Raw genomic sequence first — 25,041 nt, forward strand, 5'->3', positions numbered from 1 at the left:
TTCTTACATGTCTTCGTTTGAGTCTCGCTTGGTTTTTATAATCTCTTTACCTTCACTTTTAATTTTTTGATATGTTGTTTGTCTTTCCATGTACAGCAATGTCATTATTTTCTATATTATTTTCTTGGCTCTTCTACTTTGCTCTGCATATAGATCTTTCCACAGTTCAACACAATCATCATTTTTTACATTGTGCTAATATACTAATACATTCATGTATCACAATTTTTCGAGCCATTCCCCAGTTGATGGGCATCTACTTTGTTTCCAATTCTTAGCTATCACAAAAGTGATATTTTGTAACATATAGTGACTTTCTCATTGATGGCTTCCTTGGAGCATAAGCCCAATAATAGAGTCTCTGTTTCAAGGAGTATGAATGTATTAGCCCCTTTATTTCCTTAATTCCAAATTTGCTTTCCGAAATGGTTGGACCATTTCATAGCTCCACCATCAGTGTATTAGTCAGCCTATCCTTTCACAACCTCCCTTATACTGAGTGTTGGCAGTTTTTGGTCATTTTTTCCAATATGCAGGGTATGAGATCGAACCTCAGCGTTGTTATGATTTTCATCTCTCTTATTATTCTGGATTTGAAGCATTGCTTCATGTGGTTGTGGATACTTTTTAATTCTTTTGAGAACTCTTTGTTCATATCCTTTGATCAATTAGTTATTGGGGAATGGCTATTAGTCTTGTATATGTTTATGAATTGTTTATATATCTTGGATACCAAACCGTTATTAGAGAAATTTGATACAAAGATGTTTTTCCATTCAACTGTTTCCCTTCTTATCCTAGATTCATTAATGTTGTCTATGAAGAAGCTTTTGAGTTTCAAGTAATCAAATTATCTATTTTATCTTTCTTAATTGCCTCTATCTCTTGTTTATTTAAGAAATATCTATCATTCATAGCTACCTGTAAGAGGATATTTACTCTATTTTTCTTTTAATTTTTTATTATATGATCTTTAATACTAAGGTCATACATCCATTTAGAATGTATTGGGGAATGTGGTATAAGGTGTTGATTTAAGCCTAACATCTTTCAGACTGCTTTCTAATTTTCCCAGCAGTTTTTATCACATAGGGAATTTTTTTCCCAGGGAATTAATGTTTTCTACTTCATCAAACACTAGGCTATTGAGTTATATTGTTTCTGAATATCCTTTGTCTAATCTGTTCCATTGATCTATCTCTCTATTTTTTAATCAGTACCAGATGGCGTTGTTAACTGCTGCTTTATAATATATTTGGAGGTCTGGAAGTGCTATTCCCACTTTGTCCCTACTTCTTTTCGTAATTCCCCTTGATATTCTAGATTTCTATTTTTCCAAATGAATTTTATTTTTTTCACCAAGTTGTGTAAAGTACCCACTTGGTAATTTGATTGCTATAGAATTAAAAATATAAATTACTTTTGGCAATATTATCACTTGTATTATCTTGGCCTAGCTTAGCCATGAGCCCTAAATATTCCTACAGTTATTTAAGATGTTATTTATATCTTTAAGAAGCACTTCGTAATTGAATCTATGCAAGTCTTTTATGTGCTTTGGGAGGTTGATCCTCAGATATTTTATACATATTGTAGCTATTTGGAATGGCATTTCCCTTTCTAATGTTGCTTCTTGTGTTTTGTTATTATTATATACAAATGCTACTGACTTTTAAGGATTTATTTTGTAGCCTGAAATTTTGCTGAAGCTTTTGTCTCAATTAGTATCTTTGCTGATTCCCTAGAATGTTCTAAGTAAACCGCCATATCATCAACAAACAGGGATAGTCGTTTCTCCTTTTTACCTATCTTTAATTTACTTCTCTTGTCTTATTGCTGTTGCTAGCATTTCTAGAACTATGTCAAATCATAGTGGGAAGTGTGGGCATGCTTGTTTCACTCCTGTACTTACTGGGAAAGATTCTAGTGTATCCCCATTGCATATGATGATTACTTTTGGTTTAGAGAGATACTTTTTATGCTATCAAAAAGGTCCCCATATACCTGTAGTTTGTAGAGTATTTAGCATAAAAGTGTCATACTTTGTCAAAAAAGCTTGTTTTTTTACATTTTTTGAGATGACCATGTGGTTTTTAATGTTACTTATTATATTGATTATTTTCCTATTGTTGAACTATCCTTGAATCTCTGGTATCAATACCATGTGATCTTAATGAATGACAATGTATGTAAAGCCATTTGAACTATAAAAGACTCTGTAGGTTGAGTTACAACAGCTGCAGACAGTAATAGGAGAGATGAGTATAGCTAAGGCCCTGGATTTGAGCCATGGCTCTGTCACTAAGTGGGAAGCTTTTGGTAAATCTCTTCCCATCTCAGGGCATCTCTTTCATCCTCTGTTAAATGAAGGAGTTGGACTAGGTGACCTCTAAGGTCGCGCCCTAGTCTCTACTCCTGTGGTTTTACTGATTCTGCCATAAATTGCTAAATAAACTTGACTAGTCAGTAAGTAGTACAGGATGAAAAGTCACTGATGAAGCTCAGGGGGCAGATGAAAATGAGCCCTTTCCCTTGAAAGCCCCTCCCATGAACTGATGCCAGAGACAAAGGCTTCTCTGCTAAATTTCAATCAGTTAGTTTGCTATACTAGTGACATTGCCACAACAAGTGACACAGATTGCTTGAATAATCAGGCCAGCAGCATTGGAGAAAGAAACATGTATGATGGCATTAACAATGATCAAACAAAGAAAAACAGTCCTGTAGACATCCTGGCTTCCATAGATCCGTCACATGCTGTATCAGTCAGATAGCACTTTATGAGAACCTTATTGCTAAGTACCTTTATTTACTTCTCGCCTTGTCATTAAGGTTGCTTCCAAAAACATCTTTGCTAAGCACCTAGTTTATGAACCTTGAATGATTTATAAATTAGCAAGGTTAAAATTGCATTACAAAGTAAGCTGTTGCAGCTTCTGTAGTTAAAGATGAAAAGTCACAGAAGCCACCAACTCCTTCCGTTCCTCCACCCCCACCCCCAGTTCATTTTTCTGTCTAAAATGACATTCTCCAAAACTTACTTTGGGGGCTGATATTACTTAAGTCAGAACGTGGAGTTAGAAGTAGTCAGTGGATTAAATTAAGGATCTTGTAAATTTGTAGTAATTATCTAATTTTTTCCAATTCTGATTTCCAGCAGATTTGAAGAGCAAGATACAATGCATTGATAAAATTTTAACTGTCAAAACTATTACTTCAAAAAGAAGAAAGGTTTTTTTTTTTTTTTGCAGAATGCAATGTTAGGCAAAGAACTCTATTTCAGAATGTATTTGTCCAAGTTTGGTGACTTTGTATGCGTGAATTAAAAGAAAATACAATTTTACTTTACATGTGATAAATTCTAGAAAGTCAAGGGTACAAAATGTAGGCCATCTTTGTACTTCACAGGCTCTAGGAAGAGTGATACTGAATGGAGATGGCTGATAAGTACAAAATGAAGCATGCATTGCCATCCTGGACCAATATGTTCCTTTACTTTCCTTAACTATCCTGTGTTGAAAGGGAGATTTATGATGGGAGTTGGGGACGTGTTGGAAAATGACAGCAATGTTTGCTTTTTGTTGGAGAATCAATAAAATATTGGGGGACAGGTAAGGAATAGGCATCCACTGAATTCTGTTAGAGTAAATGAACAATCTGGATACCTTAGCGTATAAAAGCATCTCCCCTTTTCGTTCTGTCAGAGTCTCTTCTTGTACCAAATTGTTTAGATAGATAATTGCCTTCGTTGTACAACATGACCAGTCTCTCCATATTCCTTGCCACTTATATGTCTACTTTCAAGCATATTCAAGTCTTTTTCTTTGAGAAACTTTTATTTGTTTTATTGTACCTTCAAAATATTATCTTTTTTCCCTTTATTTTCTTAATGCAAAACTGCCCAAAACAGTTGGACTATACTTACTGACCCCATTTTTATCACCTTCCAACATCTGTCTAACCAATTGAAATTTGCTCTCCATCCTTATTACTTTACTTAACTATTAAGAGGTAGATAGATAGATGGATGGATGGATAGATGGATGGATGGATGGATGGATGGATGGATGGATGGATAATTCATTAGGAAGGAAGGAAGAAAACAGTGATTAAGTGCGTACTATGTTCTAGGCACTGTGCTAAGTATTTTAGACATATAATATGTATAATATCATAACATAACATAACATAATATATCTCATTTGATCCTCACAAAAACTTTCAGAGATAGGTGCTATCATTATCTCCTTTTCATAGTTGAGGAAACAGAAGCAAAGAGATTGAACTTTCTGTTCAGCTCTGGTCTTTTCATCAAAAAATGATTCAAAGTTCCCTATTTCATTGAGTGTCCATCTTTTTCTCTGAAAGAATATACTCAGTTTTGCTAGGTAGTTGATTCTTGATTGTAATTCAAGCTCCTTCGCCGTCTGGAATATCATATTCCAAGCCATCTGGTCCTTTAATGTAGAATCTGCTAAATCTTGTATAATCCTGACTGTGGTTCCATGATATTTGAATTGCTTCTTTCTGGCTGCTCACAGTATTTTCTCCTTGACGTGATAATTCTGGACTTTGGCTATAATATTCCTTGGAATTTTCATTTTGGGATCTCTTTCAGGAGTGGATCAATGTATTCTTTCAATTTCTATTTTGCCCTCTGGTTCTAGGACATCAGGGAAGTTTTCCTTGATAATTTCTTGAAAGATGATGTCCAAGCTCTTTTTTCCATGATGGCTTTCATGTAATCCAAATAATTATTAAATTATCTCTCCTGGATCTATTTCCAAGTCACTTATATTTTTCTAGTGAGGTATTTTACATTTTCTTCTATTTTTTTCATTCTTTTGATTTTGTTTGACTGATTCTCAATGTCTCACAGAGTCATCAGCTTCCATTTGCCCAATTCTAATTTTTAAGGAATTATTTTCTTCAATTAGCTTTGGTATCTCTTTTTTCATTTGGCCAATTTGACGTTTTAAGGAGTTCTTTTCTTCAGTGTATTTTTTCCCCAATTGGCTAATTGTATTTTTTAAGGAATTATTTTCTTCAGTCAATTTTTGTCCTTCCTTTCCCAAGGTGTTGATTCCCTCTTGCATACCTCTCATATCTTTTCCCAATTTTTCTCCTACCTTTCTTATTTGACATTTAAAATCCTCTTTGTGGGGCAGCTAGGTGGCCCAATGAATACAGCACCAGTTCTGGAGTCAACAGGACCTGAGTTCAAATCCAGCCTCAGACACTTGACACTTACTAGCTGTGTGACCTTGGGAAAGACATTTAACCCCAATTGCCTTGCCTCCCCCTCCAAAAAAAAACTCCAAAAATCATTTTTGAGCTGTTCCAAGACTTTTTTTGGGGGCTTGAGATGAATTCATCTTCCCCTTTGAGGTTTGGCATGTAGGCATTATGACATTGTTATCTTCTGAGTTTGTATTTTGATCTTCCCTGTCACCATAGAAGATCTCTATGGTCAAGGTTCTTTTTTGCTTCTTGCTCATAATTTTGCCTATTTTGCGGTTTTTAAAGTTGAACTCTCCTGCTGGAGCACAGGGGACACTCTCCCAAGCTTCTTGTGCTGGGGGCCAGAGACCTGGTTTCTGGCTTTGTGTACTGGGGCCTTGGGTGCTGGTGGCTTGCTCACTGCACCAGAGTAGCCCAGCCTAGTCATGCCTGTTGTTGCCTGGTTTCCAGGGCTGGCAGTTTGCCTTCTATTCCGAGGTTGGAGGCCTCCCAGCTGGGCTGTTGTGCCACTGGCCTGCTGAGCCAGGACTGAAGGGCCATGGTTGCTGATTTGTGCTGTGGCTAAGAGCCTCCCACTGGCTTGCCTGGACACTTTCTGTGCTGGGCTGTGCTCCCCTTTTACTCAGGTGAAACAGACCTTTCCTGAAGTCTTTCTAAGTTATCTTAAGCTTGAAAATCATTTCACTCTGTCTTTTTGTAGGTTCTGTCACTCCAGAATCCATTTAGAGGCTTGATTTAATGTTATATCTGAGGGAAACTGGGGAGAGCTTGGGCAACTTCCGGCTTTCTCTCCACCATCTTGGCTTCTTAGTACTTTATCAAAGATTCAAGCATGAATTGAATTTAAGCAAGGTAGTCACGCAAAGTCAAAAAAAGAGACTACAGGTGATTCGTTTGCTAGGCACAAGTCTGAACACTCTTTGGCACTCTCTCTCCCAGAGTCATTGATGTCCAATGGCAAAACAAAAATCAGGATGACCAGCAATGGCCCAGGATACAGTGAATGACCTTGGCATCATTGATGTTTGACCAAGCGCTAAAGGTTCCACAGTACCAGCTTCAGCTGCCCTTGTGGCTGTTGGAATGAATTGTTCTTATCCACCTATTGCATGGGGGGCAGTCTTCAAATGTTTCAGGTAGACATTTCCATAACTCACTGACAGGTTTGAGGCCTGTCAGTTACCCTCAATCTGGTTAAGCTTGTCGGCTGAGATGATTTTTACCAGACTGTGGCTGCTATGCATGCTGCCACTTCTTGGAGCCACAGGTGGGAGTTGAGTGCAAGGTGGACACCAAAGGTAGAACAGCCTTGAAAAGGGCTCAGCAAGCCCTCCAACCAGAGGTGTTATTTCTTCCCTAACACCCCATAAACCCTGTAAACCATCTATCCTAAATACCAGACTCTTCTTTTTATTATTTTAAATTATTTTTAATCAGCAAAAATCTGTCTTCTCTCTTTCCTACCCTAACGCCTCCCCAATTGATAATGGAAGAAAAAAAAGAAAATTTTTGTTACAGAAATGTATAATAGGGAGCCAAAATTGTGGAGTCAAGGAAATACTGCAGCTGAGCCTCAAATAGGATTCTGGAGTAGTAGAGATAACAAAAGGTCAAGAAGAGACTTTTTTTTCCAGCCCAAGACAACTTAGGATGTCAGAAGGAGAGATCTATGACACAGCAGTGGGGGCTAGCCTGGAGACAATGTGGATATAACACCAGTGGTGGGACTTAGTGGTGACAATAGAAACAGTAGGTTCAGAAACCCTTAAGCCAGAGACAATATGGGATCCAGTGACTGGGCAGAAAAAAATTACAGGGGACCCCTGTGCTAGCACTGGGTACAAATATGCATGTTGTTTGGCAACTCCATTGCCTCTCTCTACTTACAAGTCACAATTCCAGGGCAGAGAGGAGTGCTTGCTTTCCCAAGGGAGGAGGGGTTCTGAGAAGCAATATTCCTTGCAGTCCCAAGGGAACAGGGGCCCAGAGGAGCATTATCAATTGTGATCCCAAGGGATTTGGGACCCATCCTGGGTAAGGAACAGAGCACAGACCAGTAGAGCAGTAATCACACCTCTCCCTAGATCAGGGCTGTCCAAAATGTGGCCTGACCAGCAGCAGGATTTTTTCAGGCCCCACCTACAAGCATAGAAATTTGCATAAATGCTTTCGTAAAGGAAGCCAAGCTACAGCAGAGCTCTCACTAAAATGGCAAATCAAAATGCATTGTTTATTTTTTTCAATAAAAACCTAAGGTTGGACAGCTCTGCCCTAGATCATACCATCTTAGAAGTACTGAAAACTTCCCACCCAAAGAACTAGCTCTGAAAACAACAGCTCAAAAAAGTCTGAAGTTTAGAATAGTACTCCTCCATCCCCATGCCAGGAACAGAGCCCAACTTTAACATAAAGTTGAAAGTCAAGACATAGGCTGGAAAACTGAGCAAACAACAATGAAAAGAACTTGACCATAAAAGCTACTATGGTGACGTGGAAGATGAAGACACTAACTGAGAAGAAGACTCTCAAAACAGCTACAAGTGAAACCTCAAAGAAAAAAATGAACACAAGCCCAAAAAGAATTCCCAGAGGAGCTTAAAAATATTTTCAAAATCAAATAAGAGTGGTAGAGAAAAAAATAAAAGAAATGAGAGCAATGCAAGAAAATTGTGAAAAGGCAGCAGTTTCATAAAAAAGGCACAAAATTACTGACAAAATAACTCTTTAAAAAACAGAATTGGCCAAATTTTAAAAGAGATACAAAACTTCACTGGCAAAAATAACTCCTTAAAAAGTAGAATTGGCCAAATGGAAAAAAAGAAGTACAAAAGCTTACTGAAGAAAATAATTCCTTTAAAATTAGAATTGGATAAGTGGAAGCTGATGACTCCATGAGATATCAAAAAACAATAAAACAAAGTCAAAAGAATGAAAAAAAGAAGAAAATATGAAATATCTCATTGGAAAAATAAATAACCTGGAAAACAGATCAAGGTGAGATAATTTAAGAGCTATTGGAATACCTAAAATCCATGGTCAAAGAAAGAACCTATATGATATTTCAAGAAATTATCAAGGAAAACCACCTTGATATACTAGAACCAGAGGGCAGAATAGAAATTAAAATAATTTACCAAACATCACCTGAAAGAGATCCCAAAATGAAAACTCCCAAGAAAGTTAGAGCCAAATTGCTCCCATGTCAAAGAGAAAATACCTCAAGTAGCCAAAAAGGAACGATTGAAATGCCATGGAGCCACTGTCAAGATCACACAAGATTTATCAGCTACTATGTTAAAGAAGTAGAAGGTTTGGAATATGATGATTTGGAAGGCAGAAGAGCTAAGAATAACTTGCCAAATGAAACTGAGTATAATTCTTCCAGGGAAAAAATAGACATTTAATAAAATAGAGGACTTTCAAGCATTCCTTTTTTTCTAATGCTCCTCCTTTTTAAAAAAAATTTTTTTGATAATTATTTATTTAATATTTTTAGTTTTCAACATTGATTTCCACAACATTAGGAGTTGCAAACTTTCTCCCCCTTTCTACCCTCCCCCTACTCCAAGATGGCATATATTCTGATTGCCCTGTTCCCTAGCCAGCCCTCCCTTCTGTCAACCCAATCTCCTTTCCCCTTACTTTCTTGTAGGGCAAGATAGATTTCTATGCCCCATTGCCTGTGTATCTTATTTCCCAGTTGCATGCAAAAAAAATCGTTTTTTTGAGCATCCACTTTTAGAACTTTGAGTCCCAAATTCTCTCCCCTCTTCCCTCCCAACCCACTCTCCCTAAAAAGGTAAGCAATTCAGCATAGGCCACATGTGTATCATTATGCAACACACTTCCACAATAATCATGTTGTGAAATATTAACTATATTTCCCTCCCTCCTATGCCACCCTGCTTTACTCAATTTTCTCCCTTGACCCTGTCCCTTTTCCAAAGTGTTTGCTTTTGATTACCTCCTCCTGCTATCTGCCTTCCCTTCTGTCATCCCCCCTTTTTACCCCCTTCATCCTTCTTTCCTGTGGGGTAAGATACCAAATTGAGTGTGTATGTTATTCCCTCCTCAAGTTGACTCTGATGAGAGTAAGATTCACTCATTCCCCTTCACCTGCCCCCTCTACCCTTCCAATGAACTCCTTTTTCTTGAACTTTTATGTGAGATAATTTACCCCATTCTATCTCTCACTTTCTCCCTCTCTAAATATATACCTCTCTCATCGCTTAATTTGATTTTATTTTTTTACTCATCCTGTGCCCTCTTTCTATATATGTATACATACACACACACACACACACACACACATATGTATATATGTATATTCCCTTCAGCTACCCTACTACTGAGAAAGGTCTCATGAATTACACACATCATCTTTCCATGTAGGAATGTAAACAAAACAGCTCAACTTTAGTAAGTACCTTATGATTTCTCTTTCTTGTTTACCTTTTCATGCTTCTCTTGATTCTTGTGTGTGAAAGGCAAATTATCTATTCAGCTCTGGTCTTTTCACTGAGAAAGCTTGAAAGTCCTCTATTTTATTGAAAATTCATATTTTGCCTTGGAGCACGATACTCAGTTTTGCTGGGTACATGATTTTTGGTTTTAATCCTAACTCCTTTGACTGCCACAATATAATGTTGAAGCTGCTAGATCTTGTGTTATCCTGATTGTGTTTCCACAATACTCAAATTGTTTCTTTCTTGCTGTGTGCAGTATTTTCTCCTTGATCTGGGAATTCTGGAATTTGGTGACAAATATTCCTAGGGGTTTTCTTTTTGGGATCTTTTTCAAGAGGCAATCTGTGGATTCTTTCAATTTCTATTTTATCCTCTGGCTCTAGAATATCAGGGCAATTCTCCTTGATAATTTCTTGAAAGGAATTGTTTTTTTGATCATGGCTTTCAGGTAGTCCAATAATTTTTTAAATTATCTCTCCTGGATCTATTATCCAGGTCAGTGTTTTTTCCATAGAGAAATTTCACATTGTCTTCCATTTTTTCATTCCTTTGGTTCTGTTTTATAATATCTTGATTTCTCGTAAAGTCACCAGCTTCCACTTGCCCCAACCTAATTTTTAAGGTAGCATTTTCTTCAGTGGTCTTTTGGACCTCCTTTTCCATTTGGGTAATTCTGCCTTTTAAGGCATTCTTCTCATTGGCTTTTTGGAGCTCTTTTGCCATTTGGGTTAGTCTATATTTTAAGGTGTTATTTTCTTCAGTATTTTTTTGGGTCTCCTTTAGCAAGTCGTTGACTTGTTTTTCATGATTTTCTTGCATCACTGTCATTTCTCTTCCCAATTTTTCCTCTACTTCTCGTACTTGCTTTTCCAAATGCTTTTTGAGCTCTTCCATGGCCTGAAACCAATTCATATTTTTCTTGGAGGCTTTTGGTGTAGGCTCTATGACCTTGTTGACTTCTTCTGGCTCTATGTTTTAATCTTCTTTGTCACCAAAAAAAGATTCTGAAGTCTGAATCTGAGTTTGAAGCCTTTTGCACTGACAGGTCATGTTCCCATCCAACTACTTGACCTTTGAGCTTTTTGTCAGGGTATGACTGCTTGTAGAGTAGAGAGTATTTTGTCCTAAGCTTTAGGGGCTGTGCTGCTGTTTTCAGAGCTACTTCTACTCCATTCACTGCAATCTCAGTCACAGAAGCGTTCCCCCTCCCCAAAGAACTGCCAATCAGGACTGCAACCCAGATCCAAGCAGGGCAAAATAGACCTCTAGAAAAAATTGAAATGGAATAGAGAGGCACATACCTTTTCCTCAATTGTATATGACACCTTTACAGAAATTGACCATGTATTTGGGCATAAAATCCTAACAAACAAATGCAGAAAAGCTGAAATATTAAATATACATTTTTAGACCTAATTCAATAAAAATTACATTTAATAAAGGGTCATGGAAGCACCTGCCTCTGCGCCAGCAAAGCACTCCCTGCACTCCCTCTCTGATCTGCCACTTGATTCCACCTGCTGTGTTGTCCAGGGACTCTGGAAGCAGCTACTGCAGGAGCTCTGGAAGCAGCCGCAGGAGCTTCCTGCTGTTGCCACCACCACCGCCATACCACCTCCACCACCCCGAGGGCTGGGGCCAGACCACTCTCGCTCCTGTCCAGCAGTTTTTCCACTAACCTGCTCTGATGTCATTGGCATTTGTGTGTTGAGAAGTCTGGTAACTGTTACAGCTCAGTGATTCATGGCCCTATGACCTGCTCTGGCCAACTCCCTGTCTGGTTGGTCCTGGCACGGCCCACACTGGGCTGCACTCTGCTCCCAGCATGGTGTGATAGACCATTCCCAGTGACCATCCAGGCTGTCCTGGGCTCTAGACCTGCTTCCCTCTTCTTCCCATGGGTTCCACAGCACTAGAATTTATTCAGAGCCATTTTTACAGGTGTTTGGAGAAATTTGAGGTGAGCTTAAGGTAGTCCCTGCTTTCCAGCCACCATCTTGGCTCTGCCTTGCCCTGAGGACTTTCAAGCATTCTTAGTTAAAATACTGGAGCTAAATAGAAAATCTGAGTTTCCAATATAAGACTCAAGAGAAGCATAAAATTCTCTTTAAAGAGAAATTATAAGGGATTCAGATTATACTGTTTATATTTCTGTATGTGAAAATGATACATTATATCCTGAGAAATTTATCATTAGGAGGGCACTTAGAAGATTTTTGCATAGACTGAGGGCATGGGAATGACTTGATTATATTGGGATGATCTAAAAACTGGATTTAAAAAAAGAGGAAAGCAAGAGGAAGAAGGGGAGAAATTATCTCACATAAAAGGAATATGCAACATTTGAATATGGTTCAAAGAGGAGAAAAGATATATGCACATTCACTGAAGTATAGAAATCAGTTCTTCCAACAGAGAAGAAGGAGAGGGAGGGTATAAGAGAATTGGAGGGGATTGATAAAAGGAAGAATAGGTAAAAAAATATTAGAAGCAAAAAATACTTTTGAGGAGGGACAAGATAAAAAGAGAGAAAGAAGGATAAACAGAACAAAATAGGATGGAAGGAAATGCAGTTAGTAATCAAAACTCTGAGTGGGATTAACTTACTTATAAAATAGAAGCTAAAAAGAGAATGGATTATAAACCAGAATTTAACAGTATACTGTTTATAAGAAACACTCTTGAAACAGAGGGACAAACACAGAGTTAAAATAAGGGGCTGGAGAAGAACCTATTATGATTCAGCAAAAATAAAAATGCAGGGGTAGCAATCATGATGTCAGACAAAGCAACAGCAAAACGACCTAATTAAAAGAGATAAGCACAAAAACTAAATATTGCTAAAAGATACCATAGAAAGTGAAGTAATATCAATATGAAACAAGAATGCATCAGATGGCATAGCATTCATATTCTTAAAGGAAAAGTTAAATGAATTATAGGAGGAAACTGACAGGACCTCACCTCTCCCCTCTCAGAGCCAAATAAATCTGAACATAAAATAAATAAGAAAGAAGCTAAGGATATGAATGGAATTTTTGAAAAGTTAAATATAATAGACCTCTAGAAAAAATTGAAATGGAATAGAGAGGCACATACCTTTTTCTCAATTGTATATGACACCTTTACAGAAATTGACCATGTATTTGGGCATAAAATCCTAACAAACAAATGCAGAAAAGCTTAAATATTAAATATACATTTTTAGACCTAATTCAATAAAAATTACATTCAATAAAGGGTCATGGAAGCACAGATTAAAAATTAATTGGAGGGAGAAAATTTAAACTTATGGAAGTGAATGTTGAAAACTAAAAATAAATAAATTAACTTATTTTTAAAAAATTAATCAGAGACTGGCTAGGGCCCTAGACTCAGTGACTAAGCAAACAGAGGAATGAGCTGGCCATTCAAAGACACTGAGACCTGACAACATGACCTGGGGGCCCCAATGCTGTGGTTGCTGTCAGTTGTGCTACTCTGTGCTCAGGCTACCTTTGGATGACTGTAGATGTTTCTGGTCATAGAATACTCCTGACCTGTAAGATTGAAGTTAACTTTTTCAACACAAATTGAGGATGATCATTGACTGAAGAGTGGTAAGGTGTTGAAAGAGGATGTATCACATAGTCCAATCACAGAATATGAGTATTTCTCAGATGAGAAATCTGGAGAGTATCCATGTATTTTTCTTCCATAACTTGCAAGAAAGACTGATATACATGTAAAAGGTCCCCCATAGATTTTTGATAGCAAGAAGTAAGAACATGGGAATGAGGGAGTAATTCATCTAAGAATCATACAGATTTCTCTGTCAAACACTAAAATTGATACAAAGATTATAAGAGTACAGTTAATATATGCATTGTAATTGGTAGTGAGGGAAAGTTCTTTATAACAGAGACCCTGCAAAAAAAAATAGAGTTGCTGATTCAAGAAGCAAATCTGGAGAAGAATCCTGGAAAATATACCTGTGGTGGCACCAAGTCTGAGGGCTTTAATGATGGTATAATCACCTTGAAGGCCCACAGCCATCTGGCAGCACTCTTGCCCTTTCTGGGCATTGTAGCAGAGTTGCTGGTCCTTGTCACAATTATCTTCATCTACAAAAAGAGGAAAAAGACTGACGAGGTCACAGAAGAAGATGAGGATGGCAGGTCTGTATCATTGAAAAGCACTATGCCTTCAAATGACAAAGATACAAAAAAGCATTCATCGGAGAAATGCCAGCTGCACAAAGGTGACTTCTGATAAAGACCTCACCTGGATGGATGGTTGTGTGTGTTTCTTTGCAATGTAGCATGCAGTATATTCCTAATGTACCTTGCAAAATCCAAGATGTCTTCACTAAATTGTAGCAAACTAAGTTGTAAATTCTAGTACTTTTTAAAATTGTTGAAGGGTGATATTTTTAGTTTTTTTTCTTACATGTAATTTTTCCCCCTTGGCCACCAGTCAGTCTTGTTTCTGGCATCAGTTCCTGGGGATGTGGGGTAAAAGATTTCACAGTCTGTATGCCTGTCCTCTTCTGGATTTCTCTTCTCTTGTTTGAGATGGTGAGTCACAGAATTGGAGAGAGTGTTCTTTTGGCAAGAAGAGCCCTTTATATTTTAGAGGCCTGGCTGCCAATAAGGGAGAAGATTCAATAGCAGATGGTCACATGTTCAAAGAGGGTGGGGTGTGTAATATTGTATAGGGGAAGAATCTAGTGGGTCAGAATATAATCTACTTCTCCCCAAATAATCAAATGAGGTAGCTTAAAAATATTGGTCCTACTAACCTGCCTGTCTGAAGCAAATTGCTATCTTGTCCTTTTAAAAGAAAAACCATATTTAAATCCAGAAATAATAGTTGCCTATCTTGGGAGATGTTCAAATGACCTATTCTATGAGACATGATCTGACCACAGTAGTTAAGAATAAGTGATAGGCAAGCAGCTACAAAGGACCCTCTCTGATTCCCTGAAATATTCTCACTGGCAGTATGCCCACACCCTTGAAAGGTCCCTTGTTTATTTGGTTCACAGTTTAACATCCCTGCAGATAACCCACATGACCTACTTTACAGATATTTCAGTGTTGTTATATTAATCTCAGTGTTCCAAGCTTGCCATTCATGGCCTTTTCTTCCAGAGTGCTGCCTCCCAGCTATACCATGTAAAAATTGAATATGAAATCTAGCAAGGGTGATTGTAGTAATAATTTATTGCACAGACTTTTATTTAGTATCTTTGTAATATCATTAGCACAGTAGTGACAACCACATAATAGGTGGCAGGACTATTTTGTTTTCTTAGGCTAGACATGTATATAACAGTTGGTTGTCTTCATATGTACATAACAGGTAATAGTAAAAACCAGTTCAACTTGAAATGTTGGCTCTTCATCCCCATCAGAACCTGTGGATGAATAAATACATGTCTATGCTCATTGTCAGTGCTCCTCCAGTATTTTTAGACACCCCTACCTGCTAACATTTCATCAATAAAGACACCTTTTTCCATTTTCCAAAAAAAACCTGGAAATGAAATAATCTAATACTAAAGCATTAGTGAGTCAAAGGGCAAATCATAGAAACAATCAATAATTTCATTAAAGAGAATGACAACAATGAAGACAACATATCAAAAATTGTGGTATGCAGCCAAAGCAGTACTTGTGGAAAAGTGATATCTCTAACTGTGTACATCAGTAAAAGAGAGAAAGAAGAGATCAATGAATTGGGAATGCAACTAAAAAAAAGTGGAAAACAAAAAAAATTAATACCTCCAATTAAACACCGAAATGGAAATCCTGAAAATCAAAGGAGAGATTAATAAAATTGAAAAAGCCTCTGGACTAATAAATAAAACTAGGAGCTGGTTTTACTAAAAAGAAAAAATGACAGAAAAAGTATTTGTTAATTTGAATTGTAAAAGGAAAACCAAATTCCCAATCTCAAAACGAAAAGAGTGAATGCACCACCAATGAAGATGAAATTAAAGCAATTATTGGGAAATATTTTGACCAGTTATATGCCAGTAAAACTGACAGTCTAAGTGAAATGGATTAATCTCTACAAAACATAAAAATTTAAAATATAAAAAAATATAAAATGCCCAGATTAAGAGAAGAGGAAATAGAATATTTAAAATAACCTTGTCTTAGAAAAACAGCTTGTACAAGCTATCATTGGACTCCATAAGAAAAAATCCCCAGAACCAGATGGATTTAAAAGGAAATTCTACCAAGTATTTAGGAACTATTAATCTCAATACTATATAAACTATTTGAAAAAAATAGGTAAAGAAGGAATCCTACCAGATTCTCTTTTTATGACACAAATATAGTTTTGATACCTAAACTAGAGAGAGCAAAAACATAGAAAGAACTATAGACCAATTTCCTTAATGAATATTTATGCAAAAGTTTTAAATAAAATACTAGCAAGAAGATTACAGCAATATGTCACAAAGATCATAAACTATGTCCAGGTGAGATTTATACTGCGAATGCAGGACTAGGTCATTATTAAGAAAATTATAGGCATAATTGACCATATCAGTAACAAAAACAAAAATTACATTATTGTATCAGTAGATACAGAAAAAATCTTCTAACAAAATACAGTACCAATTCTTATCCTAGAAAGCGTAGGAATAAATGGAGCTTTTGTTAAAATGATGAGTAGTGGGGCTGTGTTGGCAACCAAAAATGGGCTCCTTAGCACTTAGTCAACAAGTGGCCTTGACTAGTTTGGCTTTTTCCCCTGAACTGAATGCTGTTTGTATGTTGGACTGGAGTAAGCTTGTTGGCCCCTTCACCTTGCTTCCCTTGCTTAAGCTGATGGAAAGAACCTGTGCTTTCCCGGTCAACCCCTTCACCTTGCTTAAGCTGATCGAAAAAACCTGTGCTTTCCTGGTCAACCCCTTCACCTTGCTTAAGCAGATTGAAAGAACCTGTGCTTTCCCCGCGTACCTTACACCCCCGCAGAAGCTGGATGGTTAGAAACAGCTTCTGTTGGAGCCAGAGGCTGCCACAGCCACAGCCGTAGCCACAGCCACAGCCAAAGCAGGAGCTGCCAGTGGCAGAGCTGACCTACAGGAGGAAGCTGAACAAGGACTTCAGGCCAGTGGGTAATCTTTTTATCATAGAGGGGGAAGCATGATTTTGCTTTACGCAATCATGCTTCTCTGTAGCCTCCTGGTTACTCTTTCAAGGCGTACTTATTGGGCCTGGAAGCTTTTGATCAATATATCAAAATGGGGTTGTTGGTTCATGGGTTGGTTACTGTGGAGCCTAAATATATGTTTTGATTCTTCTGCCTTCTACTTTGAGAGTTTCTTATATCCGGCGGTTCCGAACCTTTCAGACATGTATATGATCCTATTTCAGATTATAAACTCTGCCCTCCTAATACAGGGGCAGAACCAAGACGGCGGCATAACCAAGATGGTGGCAGGAAGGCAGGGACTTGCTTAAGCTCCCCCCCAAATCCTTCCAAACACCTGTAAAAATGGCTCTGAACAAATTCCAGAGCAGCAGAACCCACAAAAGAGCAGAGGGAGACAGATCTCCAGCCCAGGAGAACATGGATGGTTGCCAGGAAGGGTCTATCATATGGTGCTGAGAGCGGAGGGCAGCCCAGCATGGGCCGTACTGGGACAGACCAGACCCCGAGTCAGCTAGCCGAGAAGAGGCTTTGGGGCCATGAAACAGTGAGCTGTGGCAGTTACCAGACTTCTCAACCCACAAATGCCAAAGAGCAGGTTGGGGGAAACTGCAGGATCAACTTCAGAGTGGTCCAGCCAACAGCTCTGGGGGTGGAGGAGGTCATGCACCTGTAGTGGTAGCAACATCAGGAAGCTCCTGAGGCTGTCTCCAGAGCGCCAGCATCAGCGGCTTCCAGAGTCCCTGGATCACACGGTGGGAGGAATCTAGCAACAGATCAGAATGGGAATGCAAGGAGCACTTTGTGGGCACAAAGGCAGATTGTCTTCCTGTGCCCTGCTTGGATCTGAATTGTGGTCCTGGTTGGTGGTTCTTGGGGGAGGAGGGGTGCTGCTGTCACTGAGACTGGGGTGACCCTGGAGTAGAAGTAGCTCTGAAAACAGCAGTGCTTGGACCCTTGGGACAAACAAGCACTTATATCCTGGCAAAAAGCTCCAGGGTCAAGTAGTAGGATGGGAACATGAACAGGCAGTGAAAATGAACTCAGACTCAAACTCAAACTCTAGATTCTTTTTTTGGTGACAAAGAAGATCAAATCATACAGCCAGAAGAAGTCAAAAAAGTCAAAGAGTCTACATCAAAAGCCTCCAAGAAAGATATGAATTGGGCTCGGGCCATGGAAGGGCTCAAAAAGCATTTGGAAAAGGAAGTAAGAGAAGTAGAGGAAAAATTGGGAAGAGAAATGAGAATGATGCAAGAAAACTGTGGAAAAACAAGTCAATGACTTGCTAAAGGAGACCCAAAAAATACTGAAGAAAATAAAACCTTAAAGAATAGACTAGCCCAAATGGCAAAAGAGCTCCAAAAAACCAATGAGGAGAAGAGTGCCTTAAAAGGCAGAATTAGCCAAATGGAAAAGGAGATCCAAAAGACCACTGAAGAAAATACCACCTTAAAAATTAAATTGGAGCAAGTGGAAGCTAGAGACTTTATGAGAAACCAAGATATTATAAAACAGAACCAAAGGAATGAAAAAATGGAAGACAATGTGAAATATCTCATTGGAAAAACCACTGACCTGGAAAATAGATCCAGGAGAGTTAATTTAAAAATTATTGGACTACCTGAAAGCCATGATCAAAAAAAGAGCCTAGATGTCATCTTTCAAGAAATTGTCAAGGAAAATTGACCTGATATTCTAGAGCCAGAGGGTAAAATAGAAATTGAAAGAATGCACCAATTGCCTCTTGAAAAAGATCCCAAAAAGAAAACTCCTAGAAATATTGTTCACAAATTCCAGAGCTCCTAGATCAAGGAGAAAATACTACAAGCAGCCAGAAAGAAACCATTCGAGTATTGTGGAAACACAATCAGGATAATCCAAGATCTAGCAGCTTCAACATTAAGGGATCAAAGGGCTTGGAATATGATATTCAGGAGGTCAAAGGAGCTAGGATTAAAACCAAGAATCACCTACCCAGCAAAATTGAGTATAATGGTCCAAGGCAAAATATGGATTTTCAATAAAATAGAGGACTATCAAACTTTCCAATGAAAAGACCAGAGCTGAATATAAAATTTGACTTTCAAACACAAGAATCAAGTGAAGCATGAAAAGGTAAACAAGAAAGAGAATTCATAAGGGACTTACTAAAGTTAAACTGTTTTGTTTACATTCCTACATGGAAAGATGATGTGTGTAATTCAAGAGACCTTTCTCAGTATTAGGGAAGTTGAAGGGAATATAGACAGAGGGCACAGGATGAGTTGAATATGAAGGGATGATATCTAAAAAAATGAAATAAATTTAAGGGGTGGGAGAGGAATATATTGAGAGAGGGAGAGATAGAATGGGGTAAATTATCTCACATAAAAGTGCTAAGAAACAGCAGTTCTGTTGGAAGGGAAGAGGGGGCAGGTGAGGGGGAATGAGTGAATCTTACTCTCATCGGAGTCAACTTGAGAAGGGAATAACATACACACTCAATTGGGTAGCTTACTCCACAAGAAAGTAAGGGGAAGGGGATAAAAAAGGGGGGGATGATGGAAGGGAGGGCAGATAGGGGGAAGAGGTAATCAAAAGCAAACACATTTGAAAAGGGACAGGGTCAAGGGAGAAAATTGAATAAAGGGGGACAGGATAGGATGGAAGGAAATGTAGTTAGCCTTTCACAACATGAGCATTATGGAAGTGTTTTGCATAATGATACATGTGTGATCTATGTTGAATTGCTTGCCTTCCTAGGGAGGGTGGGTGGGAAGGGAAGAGGGGAGAGAATTTGGACCTCAAAGTTTTAAAAGCAGATGCTTAAAAAATTAATTTTTTTTGCATGCAGCTAGGAAACAAGATACACACAAGAAAGTAAGGGGAAAGGGGATGCAGGGGGAATGAGGTGAAAGCAGGGAGGGCTGACTGAGGAACAAGGCAATCAGAATATATGCCGTCTGGGAATGGGGGGGGAGGGTAGAAAAGGGGAGAAAATTTGTAATTATGGAAATCAATGTTGAAAACTAAAATATTAAATAAAATATATACAAGTAAAAATATAAAATGATGAGTAGTATCTATCTAAAGCCTTCAAGATCAGGAATGAAGCAAGATGTCCATCATCACCACTATTAGTCAATATTGGATTAGAAATGTTAGCTATAGCAAAAAGATAAGAAAAAGAAATGGAAGAAATAAAAATAGTCACTGAGGAAACAGAAATATCACTCTTTGTAGAAGATATGATGTCATCCTTAGAGAACCTTAGAGGATCAACTAAAAAACTAGTTGAAACAGTTAACCACTTTAGCAAAGTTGCAGGATATGAAATAAACCCACCCAAAGCATCAGGATTTCTCTATATTACCAGCAAAACCCAGCAGGAAGAGATAGAAAGAGAAATTTCATTTACCATAACTAAAGACATATTGTATGATGATGTACTATGAATAACTTAGCTATTCTTACCAATACAATGATCCAAGACAATTCTGTAGGACTTATGATGAAAGGTGCTGTCCATCTTCAGAGAAAGAACTAGTAGAGCCTGAATACAGATCAAAGATGTTTTTTCTTCACTTTCTTTATTTTTCTTGTGTTTTTGTCTGTGTTTTCTTTAATAGAATGATTTACATGGAAATGTGTTTTGCATAACTACACAGGTATAACCTATGTAAAATTGTTTGCCTTCCCAGTGGGGGGAGGGGAGAGGGAAGGAGAGAATTTGGAACTCAAAATTTGAAAAAAAAAAAAAAGAATGTTAAAATTGCTTTTGCATGTAATTGGGAAAAATAAAATATTAAATAAGATTTTTAAAAACTGTAGACAATATAGAATGCTTGGGAGTCTACCTGCTAAGACAGCCCCAGTGACTATATGAACACAATTACAAAATACTTTTTACACAAATAAAAACATATCTAAACAATTGGAGAAATATTCATTGCTCATGGTTAGGCTGAGCCAGTATAATAAAAATGAAAATTCTACGTAAATTAATTTACTTATTCCATGCCATACCAAACTACCAAAGAATTTTTATAGAGGTAAAAAGATAATAACAAAATTAATCTGGAAGAACAAGAAGTCAAAAATATCAGAGGATTCAGTGGGGAAAAAATGTGGAGGAAGGAGACCCAGCATGCCAGCTCTCCAACTTATTACAAAGCAGTAATCATTAAAAGAATCTGGTATTGACTCATAAGTAGAGTGGAAGATCAGTGGAATAGATTAGGTACACAATATGTTGTTGTAAATAATCATAGTTGTCTAATGTTTAATAAACCCAGAGATCCACTTGGGGGGGGGGTGGTGGTAAGAACTCACCATTTGAGAAAAATTCTTGGGAAAACTGGAAAGAAGTTTGGCAGAAAATAGACATAGACCAACTTGTTTACCAAGATAGGGTCAAAATGGGTAAATGATTCAGACATAAAGGGTGATACCATAAGTAAATTAGGGAAGCACAGAATAATTTGCCTGTTAGATCTACGGATAAGAGAACAATTTAAGATCAAACAAGGGATTGAGAGGATTATGGAAAGTTAAGTGGATAACTTTAATTACATGAAATTAAAAGGATTTATACAGACTAATTCAATGCATGAGAATTAAAAGGAAAGCAGGACATTGGGGGGGGGGTATAGCAAGTTTCTGTGAGAAATGCGTCATTTCTCAAATATAGGGTACCAAGCTAAATTTATAAACATAAGAGCCATTCCGCAGTTGACAAAGGATCAAAGCATATGGACAAGCAGTTTTCAGAAGAAGAAATCAAAGCTATCAATTGTCATATAAAAAATGTTCTAAATCACTATCGATTAGAGAAGTGCAAATTAAAACAACTCTGAGGTACCACCTTCTATCTATCAAATTGGCTAAGAGGACAGAAAAGGGAAAGGAGAAATACTAGAGATGTGGAAAAATCGTTACACTAATGCATTGTTGATGGAGTTGTTCAGCCAGTCTGGAGAACAATTTGGAACTATGCCTAAAGAGCTTTAAAATTGTGCATACTCTTTGACCCAGCAATACCACTACTAGATATATCTGGAAGAGAGCAAAGAGAAGGGGGAAAGACCTATTTGTACAAAAATATTTATAACTCCTCTTTTTGTGGTAGCAAAGAATTAGAAATCGAAGGAATATATCAATTGGGGAATGGTTGAACATTTTGTGGTGTTATGACTGTGATGGAATACTATTGTTGTATAAGAAATTATGAGCAGGACAGTTTCAGAAAAAATCTGGAAATGCTTATGTAAACTGATGCAAAATGACATAAGCAGAACCAGGAGAATATTGTACAAAGTAGCAGTAATATTATAACAGTGATCAACTCTGAAAGACTTAGCTACTCTGATCAAGATAATGATCCAAGGCAATCCAAAGGAATCATGATGAAAAATGGTATCTCCAGAGAGAACTAATGATGTCTGGGTACAGATTGAAGCATACTTTTTCACCTTATTTTTCGTGTGTGTGTGTGTGTGTGTGTGCTTACACAATTGCTAATACGGAATTATATTTTGCGTGCCTGGACATGTATAATTTGTATTATATAGCCTGCCTTCTCAGTGGGTGGGGGAGGAACAGGAGGGAGATAATCAGGAAATCAAAATTTTCAAAATTAATGTTAAATTTTTTAATGTAATTGTTAAATATTTAAAAATAAAAAATTTAAACACACACCTATGTATGTTTACATGTGTACACACACATACATACACACATACAAATTTCTGCATTTACTGTATCCCAAAAAATGTGTCTCATTTTACATGATGAATCCTTTTCTCTATCAGGGGGTTGGTAGCATGTTTCATCAGTTTTTTGGAATTGTGGTTGGTCATTATACTGATCAGAATCTGTAAGTTTTTCAAAGTTGCTTTCCTTGACCTTGTTTTTGTCATAATAGAAATTGTTCTCTTAACTCTGTTCACCTCTCTCTCCTTCAGCTTCTGTCATTCTTTCTGTGTTTCTCTGAAACCTTCCATATTCAATCACATTCATATACCATAACTTGTTCAGCCATTTCCCAATTAATAGGCAGCCCTTTCAATTCCCGTTCTTTCCCATCTCAAAAAAGAGCTATAAATATTTTTGTATATTCATAATCAGAATTTGTTTTGCTTAGAATTAATCTCTACCTTAATCTAGCTTCCTTCTAATTTCCCCTTCTCCCTTTCCCCTCCTTTTTCCATGCTGAGTGAAATTTATTTCTCTTTTCAGCTGTGTGTGTGTGTATGTTTATTCTTCCCTCATTTGACTAGTTCAGATGGGATTGAAGTTCAAGTGTCAGATACTCACCCTTAAACATCCTCCTCCCACTTATTTGCATGGATGTCTAGTTGGACACTTTATTTATGTGAGACAATTTTCACTAACCTTCCTTTCTCTGCTCCCTCTCCACCCAGTGTATTCCTTTTCCCTTCTCTTTCTCTTCTCTTAATATCCTCAAGACATAACAGAACCAGTGCCAGACCTTCTGTCTAATTAGATTCCCTCTATGACCCCTAATGATAATAGGGTTCAGTGAGGGCACATATATATCCTCCCCATATTTGAATGTAAGCATTTGTCCTTATTTACTCCATTATGATTTTTCTCTCGTGTTTACCTTTTTATACTTCTCTTAACTTCTCAACTTCTTTTAGTGATAGTTGCTAAATCATGCATGATACTGACTGTGGCTTTTCAGTATTTGGGTTCTTTCTTTGTGGCTGATTACAGTGGCTTTTTTCTTTGACCTGGAAATTCTGGGTATTGGCTGTAATGTGGAGTTTTAACTTTGGAGTCTCTTTCAGGAAGCGATAAGAGGATTTTTTCAATTTTTCCTTTATTCTCTAGTTCTAAGATATCTGGGCAGTTTTCGTAAAAGATTTCTTGAAATAGGTTGTCTAGGTTATTCTCTTTTTTTCTTTCGGTCATAGCATTTTGGCAGTCCAATGATTCTTAACTTTTTTCTTCTTAAAGTCTTTTCTCATCATTTATTTTTGGTATGAGATACCTTATGTTTTCTTCTATTCTTTCAGTCTTTTGATATTGTTTTATTATTTCCTGTTGTTTCATGAAGTCATTGACCCTTATTGGGCTATATAAACCTTCTCCATTGTCTCTAATAGGTGGCCATTCATCCTATGTTTTAATATTTTCAGTGACCTGGAGCCTACTTCATTATTATATAACCCAGAGTAGAACAGATGTTATTTAATAATAGCATTCCTGCTTAGGTTGTCCCTCTGTAACACCAATGGATGAATACCCATTGGTCTTAACTGCCCTCTGGAACAAACTTTGCTCCTTCTCATGAAAGCCCTTTGATTATATATTAACCTTTCAAATATACCTTTATTCTTCTTATTTCCAGTGCAAAAAGCCACATCTCCCTTAACCTGCATATATTATTATTATAGTTAACATTTTTATCAATATTGTTGTTGTTAGCTAACATTTTATAGCACTTACTATGTGCCTGGTGCTGTGCTAAGTAAGCACTTTACAATTATTTTCTCATTTAATTCTCCCAACAACCTTGGGAGATAGGTATTATCTCCATTTTACAGTTGAAGAAACTGAGACAAAGAGAGATTAAGTGACTTGCCTAGGGTCATATAGCTAGTAATTGTCTGAGTCTAAATTCAAACTCAGGCTCTCCTGCCTTTAGGTCTGATGCCATATATATAACACCACTTAGCTGCCTAATCAGTTACTAAATCTTGATTCTACCACTGCAGAATCTCTTGTATCCATCCTCTCCTCCACAGTTATTATATTCCTGTTTCCATTGTTGCCACTACAGTACAGGTCCTCACTAGCAACCACCTGGAACCTTTGATGGATAGGTATATCGCTCTTTCCAGTCCATCCTTCACACTGCTATTAGATTAATCTTCCTTATTTGTATAGATCTGGTCACTCCTCTGCTGAAAACCCTAAAATGGTTACCTATTACCTATCAAGTAAACTTCAAGTTACTTAGCCTTTAATTCAAGATACTCCATAACTGGGAACCCATCTTACCTTTCCAGCCTTTTCTCATACTTCTTGTTATATGTACTAGGTGCTGTAGCCAAGTCGATTAGCTCACCAACTCCATGTGCATGCTCTGTCTTTTCCTATATCTGTGCTTTGGCTGTCCCTATTCTCTATCCCTAGAATGCCTTTCCCTACCTTCCCAATGTTATTGCCTATTGAT

Source organism: Trichosurus vulpecula, chromosome X, assembly GCF_011100635.1.
Source record: "Trichosurus vulpecula isolate mTriVul1 chromosome X, mTriVul1.pri, whole genome shotgun sequence".
NCBI lineage: Eukaryota > Metazoa > Chordata > Mammalia > Diprotodontia > Phalangeridae > Trichosurus > Trichosurus vulpecula.